The sequence below is a fragment of the Papaver somniferum genome, chromosome 2 (assembly GCF_003573695.1).
Source record: "Papaver somniferum cultivar HN1 chromosome 2, ASM357369v1, whole genome shotgun sequence".
Lineage (NCBI taxonomy): Eukaryota > Viridiplantae > Streptophyta > Magnoliopsida > Ranunculales > Papaveraceae > Papaver > Papaver somniferum.
This window is the reverse complement of record NC_039359.1, coordinates 25,013,981-25,027,637: the sequence shown is the minus strand read 5'-3', so window position 1 is coordinate 25,027,637 and position 13,657 is coordinate 25,013,981.

The following is a 13,657-nucleotide window of genomic DNA, read 5'->3' as shown; positions in this document are numbered from 1 at the left end:
TGACTGTCTAGTTGATTCTCTTGAAAGTACATTGGAGTTAGTCCATACAGATTTCTAAGCGAAATATTGGGTGTGGTTATTAGACCCCCGCTTTTTCAATTGGTATCAGATCAGGCAAACACGTTTAAGACTTCATAAGTCTGTGTTTATAGCGATCTAACTCTATGGACAGAAGTGTTATATTTATAAATGCACCACCAGATCCGGGGATTTCAGAATTCTCTTCCATGTCTGATTTAGTAAAATCTGTAGAAGAAATTATATCTAAACCTCCACCAGGTTTAATATCCCTAGAAGTGTTTTCAGTGCTTGAAAAATGTATTGAGAGCTTATCTCTTGATGTTGAGTTATATCTCCAGAAATAGCAAGAGTATCTTGATAAGCTAAATCAAGTTATGATGAATAGTTCTCATGTTGAGGTTGATATTGATCTTCTTATAAGTAAGGATACTCCTTCTCCTTCCCGTGTCTCTGAAAAACTGGAAATAATACAAGAAGTATCTAAACCTCATCTATCAGTCAGTTTGTTCTTTGAATTTGACTCTGTTCATCAGTCAAACCCTGATACACCTTCTCAAGATAATAGTATTGTCCTCTTCTGTGAGAAAGTCAGAATTTCTCTTGTTATAAAAAGAGTTTCTTTGTGCATTACTAAACATTATCTGCAGAGATTGTGTGTTATAAGTTGTAAACGAAGAAATCAGGAGAACAAATTATCTTGTGCTCTTTTTAAGTTCTTTGAAAAACTTGTAAAAACAGTCTTTTGGGTTTCTCTCAATACTGGAAGTTGTAAGAGTTGTTGGAAAGAAACTCTCTCTTGGTGTCATAGTGTGCAAGGTTTTGTCTTTGTGATTTTCTTGGTAGAGAATTGTTGAGCTCTGTTCCAATCTTCGTTATATCTTGTTTTAAAAACAGTTCACGAAACAAACGAGCCCTTGATACACGCGTGCAGTTCACATACCCTGAACTCGTGTGTTTGAACCTTATTCCAGTACGAACGTATCCGGTTCGGGTTCCATCGCTTGTCACTTAAAAAAAAAAAGAATTCTCTTTGTTCACTTCACCTTCTCTTCCTCTTCTTCAGTTCGTGTATGCAAAAGAAACCCAACAGTTCATGTGCCATCATCTCACTCTCGTTTCTTAACCATTTCTTGATTGGTTTGTACCCTTGAATTCAGAAGAAGTTTGTGTACTTTGGTTCAATAACCTTTTTCACTTTGCTCATCATTTTGGAACTCTACCACTAATGGCAATTCGAGTACCAAGTAAGTTTCTCATCTTTACTTTGTGAATTCGTATTCAACAATGACATATAGGAAGAGAATTAGTCTTGGTGGGAGCTCAAGTGGTCAAGCAGGGGATACTACTTACTATGATCCCAGTATTCGTGCTAGGTTTGTTAACCGTGCCGCTCGTGACCTCTATTTGGAGTATTAGAACAAACAACCTATTTCTGAAAGACACTATAATGCTTCTGAAATTGAGGTAGAGAACTTAACGGATTTTTTCAAAAATCACACATGGGGCATAATTCACAAACCAATAGGAACTGCTCGTATTGATATGACTGCACAATTTTATGCAAGCATTCATGATCCATACCCGGCTAATTGCATGTTCAATACTATTGTATGAGATAAAGTTTTCACTGTGGATCATCATGTTATTTCACACCTATTGAATGTGACTCATGTTGGTAGTGTCCGATTTCCTCCTCCTGAGAATGAAAGGTTGACTCCAGAAGTGATGTCAAATCGTCTCCTTAATAGAGACGTCTCTCGGAGAGATGGCAAGATTGATGTTCATGGTGTTGGGTTATTTCTCAAAGTTGTTGGGAAACTGATTGTGGCCAACATGATTCCAAGTACTATTGAAAAAATACTATGGACCAGGTCTCTTGCTGAGTTGGTATGTTACATTGTCGAAGGGGATACATTGATTTCTGTGGACTTATTATTAATCAGATGATAAGTGTGAAACAGACTTCGAGGAGAACTCCGGGCTTTCCTTGCCTCATTTCAAGGATTTGCAGTCATTTTGGCATCACTCCTTTTGGCTCTGATCTCGGAGGACCAAAAGTCCTGACTATATCAAGCATCGAAAAGATGAAGCAGCCTTCAACCAGAGTCTCAGCAAGTAGTCAAGTACCTCTGAAACTGCAAACTTTGAACTTGTCCGTCTTTAGCATGAAGTTGGATGCATGAGAGAGCAGTTGGAATATGCTGAAGCAGAACATCCAGATCTGATTGAAAAATTTAATGAAATTGATATTGCTTATTATGATATGATTGATTAATCTCTGTATTTGCAATTTTGCTGCTTGATTTGTCTGTTGAATTTCTTATATTGGACTTAAGTAACTGTTCTCTTTTAATAGTTGTAAAAACCTTAATGGTATTTTATCCATGAATGATTTTATCCTTCAATTAAATTGCTAAATATGTTAAGTCCATAAGAGTACAGATGAATATGTCAAAAGTTAAGCATATTATGTCATTATGCAAATATTGATGGAAGATAGGATGAACCTTTGATTACAAAGATTAAGTCTATTATATGTCTTTATGCAAATATTGATGAAAAATAGAATGAATCTTTGAATATTCCACCGTATTGGTCTTTCCCTGATCCACATTTGTGTGTAAATAATGTGCGGCTCCGTAAGTTCTCTTACGTGAGCATTTTCGATTAAATTAATTGTGGTTTCTCTTGTGGTTAATTTAATTGAGTTTTCTGGATACAAATTCATGTTTCATGTGATTTGTTAATGTCCAAAAAAATCCTTATTTTCTTGTAAAAGTAAGGTCGCTCTTGTTGTTCTTTCGGGAATGACATTTTATGGGCGAGAGTTCTTATTTGAACTTGTGCTTAATTGCCAAATCTTTGTGGGGAGTGCGGATGTGGAATATTGTAAGAGTTTTCTTGTATCTCTATTAACTCCTTGATGAATGCATTTATTTTCGACCATATGATTGCATCTAAACGAAGTTGATATGTTTTCTTTTGGTCATGAAGTATCTCCATGAGAATTTCATTAGGATCCCACTAGTTTCGAACCTTTGCCAATTTATATTGACAAAAAGGGGGAGAATTAATGTGTAGTTCACACTACATATACATATGGTTCACGGATCATTATGTAAGGGGAGTGGTTTTCATGTGAGATGAAGTATTGACTAAGGGGGAGTGATACATATCACCATAGTATTGTTTTCAAAGTTGTGATACAATTGGACTTTGATGTTGTGTAATAATACTATGACACTGTATAACAATACGAAAACATCTTGTTTTTATATATTGTTATATCTACGGATCTTCAACAACTATGATGCTAAGTTGAACACGTTCAGAATCACTGGAATACTTGGAAGTGACAAAGATTTCGAGTAATGTTGAAGAACCAAGGAAATCAAGCATTTGGATGAGAAGCTACAAAGTTTATTTATTTTGTAATCCATATGTATTGATAGTTTTGTCACTAAAATTGACAAAGGGGGAGATTATTAGAGGACTTATTGGTCGAACTCGCAAGCGTCGTTATCTCAAGCTTGTTTGTCAAGTTTAGTTTTCAAAACTATAAGTCTTGGTTTCTAGTCTACTTATAGTTAAGTCTCGGATTAGGATAGAAAATGTAGTTGAACTTTAGACTTCACGGAGTTCATCGATTGAAGACAAAGAATTACTAAGGGGATATTGTGGAACTTCATCAACAAAAGGTATGTGGAGACTTGAACTCATCAGTCACTCAAAAGTCGATCTACTCTATCTCCTATTTGAGACAAAAGTCGTATAGCTATATAGACTTCGATTATACACATTTGATATTTCGAGTTGAGTTTAACTCGCTTACATATTTCACGAAATATGTGTTTCTAATCTTTCGCTTTAACCAAGTTCATCTTATATTCTCGACGAAAGTCAAAAGATGATCATATGGAAATCACCTTGTAACATCTTACATGATTTGTGTGAGACAGTCATTTGATGTAGACTCGGAATGTTTCGTATTGATCATTCGATAAATTTAAAATTGCTTTGAAGCTCGTAGTTTGTGTGAGACAGCTATTGTCGTCTTCTAAGAATATTTCAATGATTGAAATTGGAGTTTTGAACGATTAACCATGATTGGATATAAACACAGTATACGTACTTGCATTTGTGTAGTCCAAGACCGGCAATCTAGTATGCATACCCGTATGCGTACTGGTTGGTCAGGTGAAGTCTGGGAGCTATAGTATGAATCCCCATATGCGTACTGGTGAAGTTATTTGAAGCCCGGGAACCTACTCAAGTATGTGTTAGAGCACTTCTCGTTCGAACTCGCAAGCGTTGCTATCTCAAGCTTGTTTGTCAAGTTTAGTTGCCAAAACTATAAGTCTTGATTTCTAGTCTACTTATATCTAAGTCTCGGACTAGGATAGAAAGTGTAGTTGAGATCTAGACTCCACGGCGTTCATCATGCAAAGACGAAGAACTACTCAAGGAACTGGTGGATCTTCATCGACTAAAAGGTATGTGGAGACTTGAACTTATATATCACTAAAAAGTTTATCTACTCTATCTCCTATCTCGAGACAAAAGTCGTATTGCTATATAGACTTCGATTATACACATTTGCTATTTAGAGCCAACTCTATCTCGCTTATATATTTCTCGAAATATGTGTTGGTACGCTTTCGCTTTGGCCAAGTTCATCTTTGCAAGTGACGAAAGTCATGTTGATTATTTCAATATCTTGAAAATCGCTTTGATGAAAACTAGAGTGTGAATAACCTCTATATAATATCCTCTAAGAATGTTTCAATAATTGAAATAAAGAGTTTAGAACATGTAACCATCTTTGGATATAAGCATATAGTGTGTTCGCACATTAGTGTATAAGTCCAAAACCGAGAATCAAATGTATGCATACTTGTGTGTGTACTAAATGGTTGATGGAGATTAGGTAAGTATGCGTACCCGTACGCATACTGGCGGAAGTTCACGACCGTGATTTTGTGCTAAGTTTGGAAATCAAAACCAACTCAATCCGGTTACCTAATTATGCATACCCGTACGCATACTGGCGGAAAGTTCACGTCCGTGAATTTCTGTTGAGTTTGAAAACCAAAACAAACTCAAATCAGGTTACTTAAGTACGCATACCCGTACGCATACTTAAGTGTGTTACTTTCTAAAATTGGTTTGTTCATGAGATGAAACATTTACATAATAAGGAATGCAATTTGCGAACCATGGCTATAATGTTCATGAATCGATTCGAGTGAATCAAAACCGATTTTGCTTCGATTGTGTCTTGTATACTTCCATGATATCTAAGCAATTGAACAACTTTCTAACTAGTTCTTTTAAGTCATATGAACTAGTTATGGTGAAGATGAATAAGGTTGATATGAAACTGCTCATATGGCTAACCATTTGGTTAACTACTGTTGAACCAACTAGGTGTACACGTTTAGGTACGGTTACACAAACCTAAATGAACGTGCATTTCATTTGTGTATAGCAAGCTAAGTTCGACCTAACGGTTGAAAGATATTATCTTGAATCTAATCAGGTTTTCATCTAACGGTGAATATTGAATGCTTTGTTACCAAGGTAGCATTGATTGCAAACGCTGATTTTTACTATATAAAGGAGAACTCTAGCATCTAGAAAACCTAATCCCTACACATCATGTGTGATACTATTTGTGTAAGCTAGATTCGATTCTCCGTTAACCTTAGGTTTCTACCGAGACCTTGTAGGTTAACGACTTGAAGACTTCATTGGTATTGTGAAACCAGACTCAACTATCTTCTATGTAGTTGTGTGATCTGATCCTCGTGTTGAGTGCAATTGGAATAATTGGCTCCAGATTAATATCTCCGATACGCAAGATAAAAAGTAGTCACAAACATCTTCGTCTGATCGTTTGTGATTCCACAATATCTTGTTTCGTTAGTCGATTAAGATTATTGTGAGGTGATTGATGTTTCTAGGTTGTTCTTCGGGAATATAAGTCTGGTATATCAATTGGTTCATGTTCACCTTGATTTATCAAAAGATGGAACAAAACCCATAGGTATTTCCATGGGAGACAGATTTATCTATTCCTGTAGACTTTTCTGTGTGAGACATATCTGTTTATTTAAAGTCTTCGACTTTGGGTCGTAGCAACTCTTAGTTGTGGGTGAGATTAGCTAACGGAATTAAGTGTGTAGTATCCTGCAGGGATCAGAGACGTAAGGAGCGCAACTGTACCTTGAATCAGTGTGAGATTGATTGGGGTTCAACTACAGTCCAGAATGAAGTTAGTTTGTATTAGGCTAGTGTTTGTAGCGGCTTAATACAGTGTGGTGTTCAATCTGGACTAGGTACCGGGTTTTTTCTGCATTTGCGGTTTCCTCGTTAACAAAACTTCTGGTATCTGTGTTATTTCTTTTCCACATTATATTTTGTTATATAATTGAAATATCACAGGTTGTGCGTTGAATCGATCAATTGGTAAATCCCACCTTTGGTTGTAGATTGAAATTGATTGATCCTTGAACGCTGGTTTTTGGTACCGTTCAAGTTATCTCTCTTATATTCAACCGGGCTCGCAAATTATTGTTTGTTTGATTGCGGATTGAATTGAGAGATTGAGATATAACTCTTTGATATACTTTTCTTAAGATTGAGTCTGACTGTCTAGTTGATTCTCTTGAAAGTATATTGGAGTTAGTCCATACAGATTGCTAAGATAAATATTAGGTGAGGTTGTTAGACCCCCACTTTTTCAATTGGTATCAGAGTAGTCAAACACGTTTAAAGACCTTATAAGTCTATGTTTGTAGCGATCTGACTATATGGATAGAAGTGTTATCTCAATAAATGCACCATCAGATCCAGGGATTTCAGAATTCTCTTCTGTGACTAATTTAATAAATTCTGTAGAAGAAATTCTATCTAAACCTCCACCAGGTTTAAAATCTCTTGAAGTCTTTTTAGGAATTGAAAAGAAACTTGAAAGCTTATCTTCTGAATTTTGATTTATTTCTCCAGAAGGAACAAGAGTCTCTTGACAGGATAAATCAAGTTAAAATGAATAATATTTATGTTGAGGTTGATATTTATTTGCTAATCAGTAAGAGCAATACTCCTTCTCTGCGTAACCCAATTAGTTGTAACAAACTAACCATGTTACAAGAGGATTTTAAATCTCGGTCATCTCAGTATATCACCTCAAAGCATGAATCAATTCATTGCTCAATTCCTGATACTTCCTATCAAGATAGTAGTACTGTCTTCTGTTATGGAAAAACTAGGACGTCTATTTTTACCAAAAGAGTTTCCCTTCGCAGTACTCAAAACGATCTGCAGAAACTGTCTTTTTCACATCGTAAGTCAAGAAATAAGAAACACAAAATTACTTAGGCTTTCTTAGAGTTTCTTGGTAAACATGTAAAAAATGACTCTTGGGTTCGTCTCAACATTGTCAAACGCAAGAGTTGTTGGAAGGAAACTCTTTCTTGGTGTTATGATGCAGAAGGGCGTATCTTTGTGAATTTCTTGGTAGAGTTTTGTTGAGCCTTGCTCCAATCCTCATTATGACTTGTTCTACCACTATTCATAAAAACAAACAAGTCCTTGTCACACACGTACAGTTCACTTGCCTGAACCCGTGTTCCATGTGTGACTGTGTCATGTCGCAGAACGAACTTAACAGGTTCGTGGTCCACCGCTTGACACTTAAAAAGAGAAGGAACTCTCTTCGTTCACCCTGCCTCTTATTTATCAGTTCATGAGCGAAAAAGGAGAAACTCAAACAGTTCGTGAACTTATGATTTCCATAATCTCATTTCTCAACCGTTTTGGGCGTTCTTAATATCTTTGTTTTCACAACAAGAATTCACACCACGGGTTGATTCTTGTATCTCGTTCAATTGCGATTCCGGAGTGCATCCGTTCGTGTACCAAGTAAGTCTCTCAATTTCACTTTGTGAATTAGTTCGCCACTATGAGTTCTAGGAAGAGACATAACCGTGGTGAATGTTCGAATGCTCAAACTCGTGATAGAACCTTTTATGATCCAAGATTGAGAATTTGGTTCGTGAACACTAAGGCTCGTGATTACTTTGTGGAGTATAGTACTAAGAATCCTATTATTGAAAATATTTATAATCCCGTTGAACTTAGACTAGATGGTCTCCCTAGGTTTTTTGAGAATTATGAATGGGAAATTATTCACCGTCCCATGGGTACTACCTATATGGAACTGATAACCCAATTTTATGCAAACCTGAATGAGCCTGATTATGTAAATGCGCCTTCAAGACCATTGTTGAAGGAAAAGTGTTTGTTGTGGATCGTCAAGTTATTGCTAACCTCTTGTACGTGACTCATGTTGGTGACTTTCTCTTACCTTCTCCTTAGCACTTGAGACCCTCTCCAAATGTGCTCTCAAACTTCCTTTTTGTAAGGGATGTTTCCCGGAATGATGGAAAGATTGATGTTCATGATGTTGCATTGTTCCTCAGAGCTGCTGGAAAATTACTGTTAGCTAACTTGATGCCCAACAAAATTGACAGACAACTATGGACCAAGCCTCTTGCTGAACTGGTTTATTATGTTGTTGAAGGGAGGAACATTGATTTTTGTGGCCTGATTATTCGTCAGATGATAAGTGTCAGACAGATTTCAAGGAAGACTCTTGGGTTTCCTTGTCTTATCTCAAGGATCTGCAGTCAATTTAGCATTGGTGTTGTTGGGACCAATCTTGGAGGACCAAAGGTCTTAGTCATGAACAGTATTGCAAAAATGTCCAGAGCTCCCGCAACACCCAACTCCGAACTCTCTTGTCTCCAGCAATAAGTTGATATTTTGAAGAGCAATTGGATTATGCAGAGACAGCCCATCCGGAACTGATTGAGAAATTTTATGAAGTTACTAGAAATTATATTAAGTAACTAATCTCTGTACTTGTTGTTGATGGGTTACTTATGTTGACTACTATCTATTGTTATCTGTTAATTTTCTTATGTTGAACTTAAGTTATCAATATGGTGATGTAATAACTTTAATGGCACTTTAGACTTGAATGTTCTTTCAATTAAACTGCTAAATGTGTTGAGTCCATAAGGAGTACAGATGAACAGGTTCAAAAGTTATCTCTATTATATGTTGATATGCAAGTATTGATAAAAGATTGAATGAAATTTTGACAAACAAAAGTTAAGCCTTTTATGTCATTATGCAAATATTGATGGAGGAAAGGATGAGCTTTTGTTTACAAAGATTAAATCTATTGTATGTCATTGTGCAAATAGTGATGAAAGATAGAACAAATCTTTGTTTATTCCGTATATTGATCTTCCCTGATCCATATTTTATATATATACTGTGTGGATCCGTAAGTTTCCTTATGTTGAGCATTTCCGATTGAATTAATCATGGTTTCTGTTAGAGCATAGCTAGGTTGAACCCACCAAGCGTTGGTATGTCAAGTTTGGTTGTCATATTTTAGTGAATCAAAACTCATATTAAGAGTCGCTTGATTATGTACTAGAGTCAACTTCATATAGGTTAGCTTGAAAGTACTAGGATATGAGACTTTACAAGTATTGCGAAGACTTCAAGATATGAAGAAGCAAGGAGCTACAACGATAACATCATCCTTCCACTCGAGGTTAGTTATATCTGACTTGAACTGTTTCTTTCCCTAACGTATCTTTCAAGTCGTGCATATTGAGAACAAAACTGCGAATCATGATTGAACTCTAGATAGACATAATATTAAGGAATACAATACAAGGTTTATTGCTTAACCATTAAACTTTGTAGATAAGACATCGACATAATCGTTTAAATGCTATTGTGATTATGTATGGGTATGAGGTGAGAATTTCATCCTAGGGAACAATGTTTTACATGTGTTCTAAGGAAGTAAATTCATGAACTTGGTTTGTGAATCGAAAAGGAAATTGCCAAGTGTTATTGGTATTGTTATTCATTGCATATCTTGTGAACAACCAATATGTGTGATTAGTATAACCGTTCATGACTTGTTTGTATTCTTGGTAAAACTATTCACAAAGGCCTGACTTATGTATTGGTATGACTTTTATTAGTGAAACCGATCTTAAGTAATCATCTGAGATGGTATGATCGAGTTTGTGATTTTATGTCTGACCAAATCTGGGTAAAGTGGAACTGATCCTAGTAAGAGGTGCAGTACATCACAAAGGGGAAGCGATCCTTGTATGAGGTACAGAAAGTTTATAGAAGAAAGGGGAACCGATCCTATGGACATGTGCAACACGTTTTTAGGCAAAGGAGAACCAATCCTATGGACATGTGCAACACATATAAGTTAGATGCCATATATATGTGGGGAACCGATCCTAGTACTTAGTCAACCAATTTTTGGAAAGATAGTGTGACTATGCACAGTACTCACATGGAGGTAGAACCAAAACTTGTTTTGGTAGAACCGTTACACCCATGTTTTATGATTGAGTGTTCTTAATCAATCGCATAGTTCTTGAAAGTCGGATGAACCAATTCTAAACTTATTTGGAAGTGTGGAAAATCGATTTCAAGGTTGTAAGTATGAAAGAGGACTTACAAAGTAAGGATGTCGACATACTTTGAACACGTGTTGTGAATGTTAATCTTTAATTGTTCAAAGTTATTCCTTAATAACTAAGGGAAGAGAATCCCAGGATCGAAACATAAATAAGTTAAGAATCTTTTAATTAAGGTTATTAATTTCATTTTTAGGAAAATACGAATTAGTAATGTGCATTTACTAATTACAGATTTTCCAAGAGGTTTCGATCATTATTTTTGGACAGAGCATTTCCAGGAATTATGGAAACCGAATTTGTGCCTTAATGGATATCTTGAGAATATTTCCGGTTCTGGAAATTCCTTGGTGTCCAAACTTCCTTGTCTATAAATACTGAAGTTTGCATTTCTAGCAACCTAATCCTTCGTAACAGCAAACTACATCTTGTTGTGCTGCTACTGGTAAAGCCGCCTATTCAGAGAGAAGAGTAACCTAATTAGGCGAAATCTCTTACGGCCGCTCATTTTAAAGTTTTCTTTGGGATTGAGAAGCTCTATTAGTACCATTGGTGGGAAACTAGATAATTGCGGTTTATCTTTTTTTTTCCGATTGATTTGATTGACTAACGGTGGTTGAACTTTGATTGCACCTAGTTTGTTTATGCTTGAGGATCTTCTCTTCTGATGTAAGATTCACTCAAACTAGTTCAGAGTTTCGACAGGGATCTTTAGACTATTGTTAGTTCTAAAGACGATCTTGTGATAATCCATAGTTAATAGACTCCGTTCTGTGCGTGATTGATCACAAGAGATTCAAGTGATTGTGTGCAGGTGTTTATTGAAGATCTAAGAAGATTTGAAGACAAAGAAGATATTGAAGATTTATGATTTGAAGTTCATAATCTTTGGTGTGCACAATACTTGTTTCGGTAAAAAGAGGATCCAACTATAATCGGTTTTATCCTTGTGATAGAATGTAATTGATTAGTTGAGTAGGTCGGTATCAACAAAATTCTTTGGATTAAGAGTGTTGATTGCAAAATCTTAACGATTAATTTGGTAATTGAACATAAGATAGATCTAATGACCTGACGAAGGAGTTTATGTTAAGGTAACAGAAGAGCCTTTGTCCAACTCATATCACTTGGTTGAAGAGAGTTGATACCAAACAGATTTATTGTTCCTTTACTGTTTGGAATACGAACCAAAGGAATTGTTCCAAGTACGTGACTTATTCATAAGTTGGAGGCGTGGGAATACAGAACGGAACTAGGTGAACTATAGGTTTAGTTGCTTGGTCTTAACTATATGAAGTTAGGTTTAATTTTGTGTAGCGGCTTAATCCTGAGAGTATTCAATTCTGGACAAGGTCCCGGGGTTTTTCTACATTTGCGGTTTCCTCATTAACAAAATCTTGTTGTGTCATTTACTTTTATTTTCCGTATTATAATTATGTTATTATAATTAAAGTAAATGACACAAAACGTTAATTCCTATTTACTTGATAAGTGATCCCATTGTGTTTGGTTAAGTCCGAACCTTTTTATCAAGTGAACATACTTCGTTGTTGTATTGTCTCGATCTCGTATCCATAGACGATCACAAGAAGTGTGAACCGATTAGTTGCATTGTCTCGACTCAGTCCATAGACAATCAATTTCGGAGAAAGGACTTATAGATAGGAAAAGTTTTAGATTGAGGTATATTTGGGTACCCTCGTATTTTCAGGTTCTCTTGTGGTTAATTTAGTTGAGATTTTTGGATACAAATTCATGTTTCATGTGATTTTTTATGTCCAAAGAAATCCTTGTTTTCTCGTTAAAGTAAGGTCGCTCTTGTTGTTCTTTCGGAAATGACATTTTATGGGGGAGAGTTCTTAATTGAACTTGTGCTTAATTGCCAAATATTTGTGGGGAGTGCGGCTGTGGAATATTATAGGGGTTATCTTGTATCTTTATAAACTCCTTGATGAATGCATTTAGTTTCGACTATATGGTTGCATCTAAAAAAGTTGATATGTACTTTCTTTTGGTCATGAAGTGTCTCTATGGAAATTTCATCAGGATCCCACTAGTTTTCGTACCTTTGCCAATTTTATTGACAAAAAGGGAGAGAATTAATGAGTAGTTCACACTACAAATACATATGGTTTTCGGATCATTATGTAAGGGGGAGTGGTTTTCATGTGAGATGAAGTATTTCCTATGGGGGAGTGATACATATCACCATAGTATTATTGTCAAAGTTGTGATACAATTGAACTTTGATGTTGTGTAATAATACTATGACACTGTGTAACATTAATGATTGGGAGCTTTTGTTTTCTCATTGTTATGGCTACGGAGCTTCAATAATGATGATGCTACATTGGATATCTTTGGAATCATTGGAGTATTTGGAAGTGACGAATATTTCGAGTAATATTGAAGAACCAAGGAGATCATGCATGTGGAAGAGAAGATTCAAAGTTTATTTATTTTGTATTCCATATGTATTGATAGTTTTGTCACTAAAATTGACAAAAGGGGAGATTGTTAGAGCACTGCTCGGTCGAACTCACAAGCGTTGCTATCTCAAGCTTGTTTGTCAGGTTTAGTTTCCATAACTATAAGTCTTGATTTCTAGTCTACTTATAGCTAAGTCTCGGACTAGGATAGAAAGTGTAGTTGAGCTCTAGACTCCACGGCGTTCATCATGCAAAGACGAAGAACTACTCAAGGAACTGGTGGATCTTCATCGACTAAAAGGTATGTGGAGACTTAAACTTATCTATCACTCAAAATTCTATCTACTCTATCTCTTATCTTAAGACAAAAGTCGTATTGCTATATAAAGTTCGATTATACACATTTGCTATTTCGAGCCGAGTCTATCTAGCTTATCTATTTCTCGAAATATGTGTTAGTAAGCTTTCACTTTGGCCAAGTTCATCTTTGCAAGTGACGAAAGTCATGTTGATTATTTCAATATCTTGAAAATCGCTTTGATGAAAAATAGAGTGTGAATAACCTCTATATAATATCCTCTAAGAATGTTTCAATGATTGAAATAAAGAGTTTAGAACATGTAACCATCTTTGGATATAAGCATATAGTGTGTCCACACATTAGTGTATGTCCAAAAC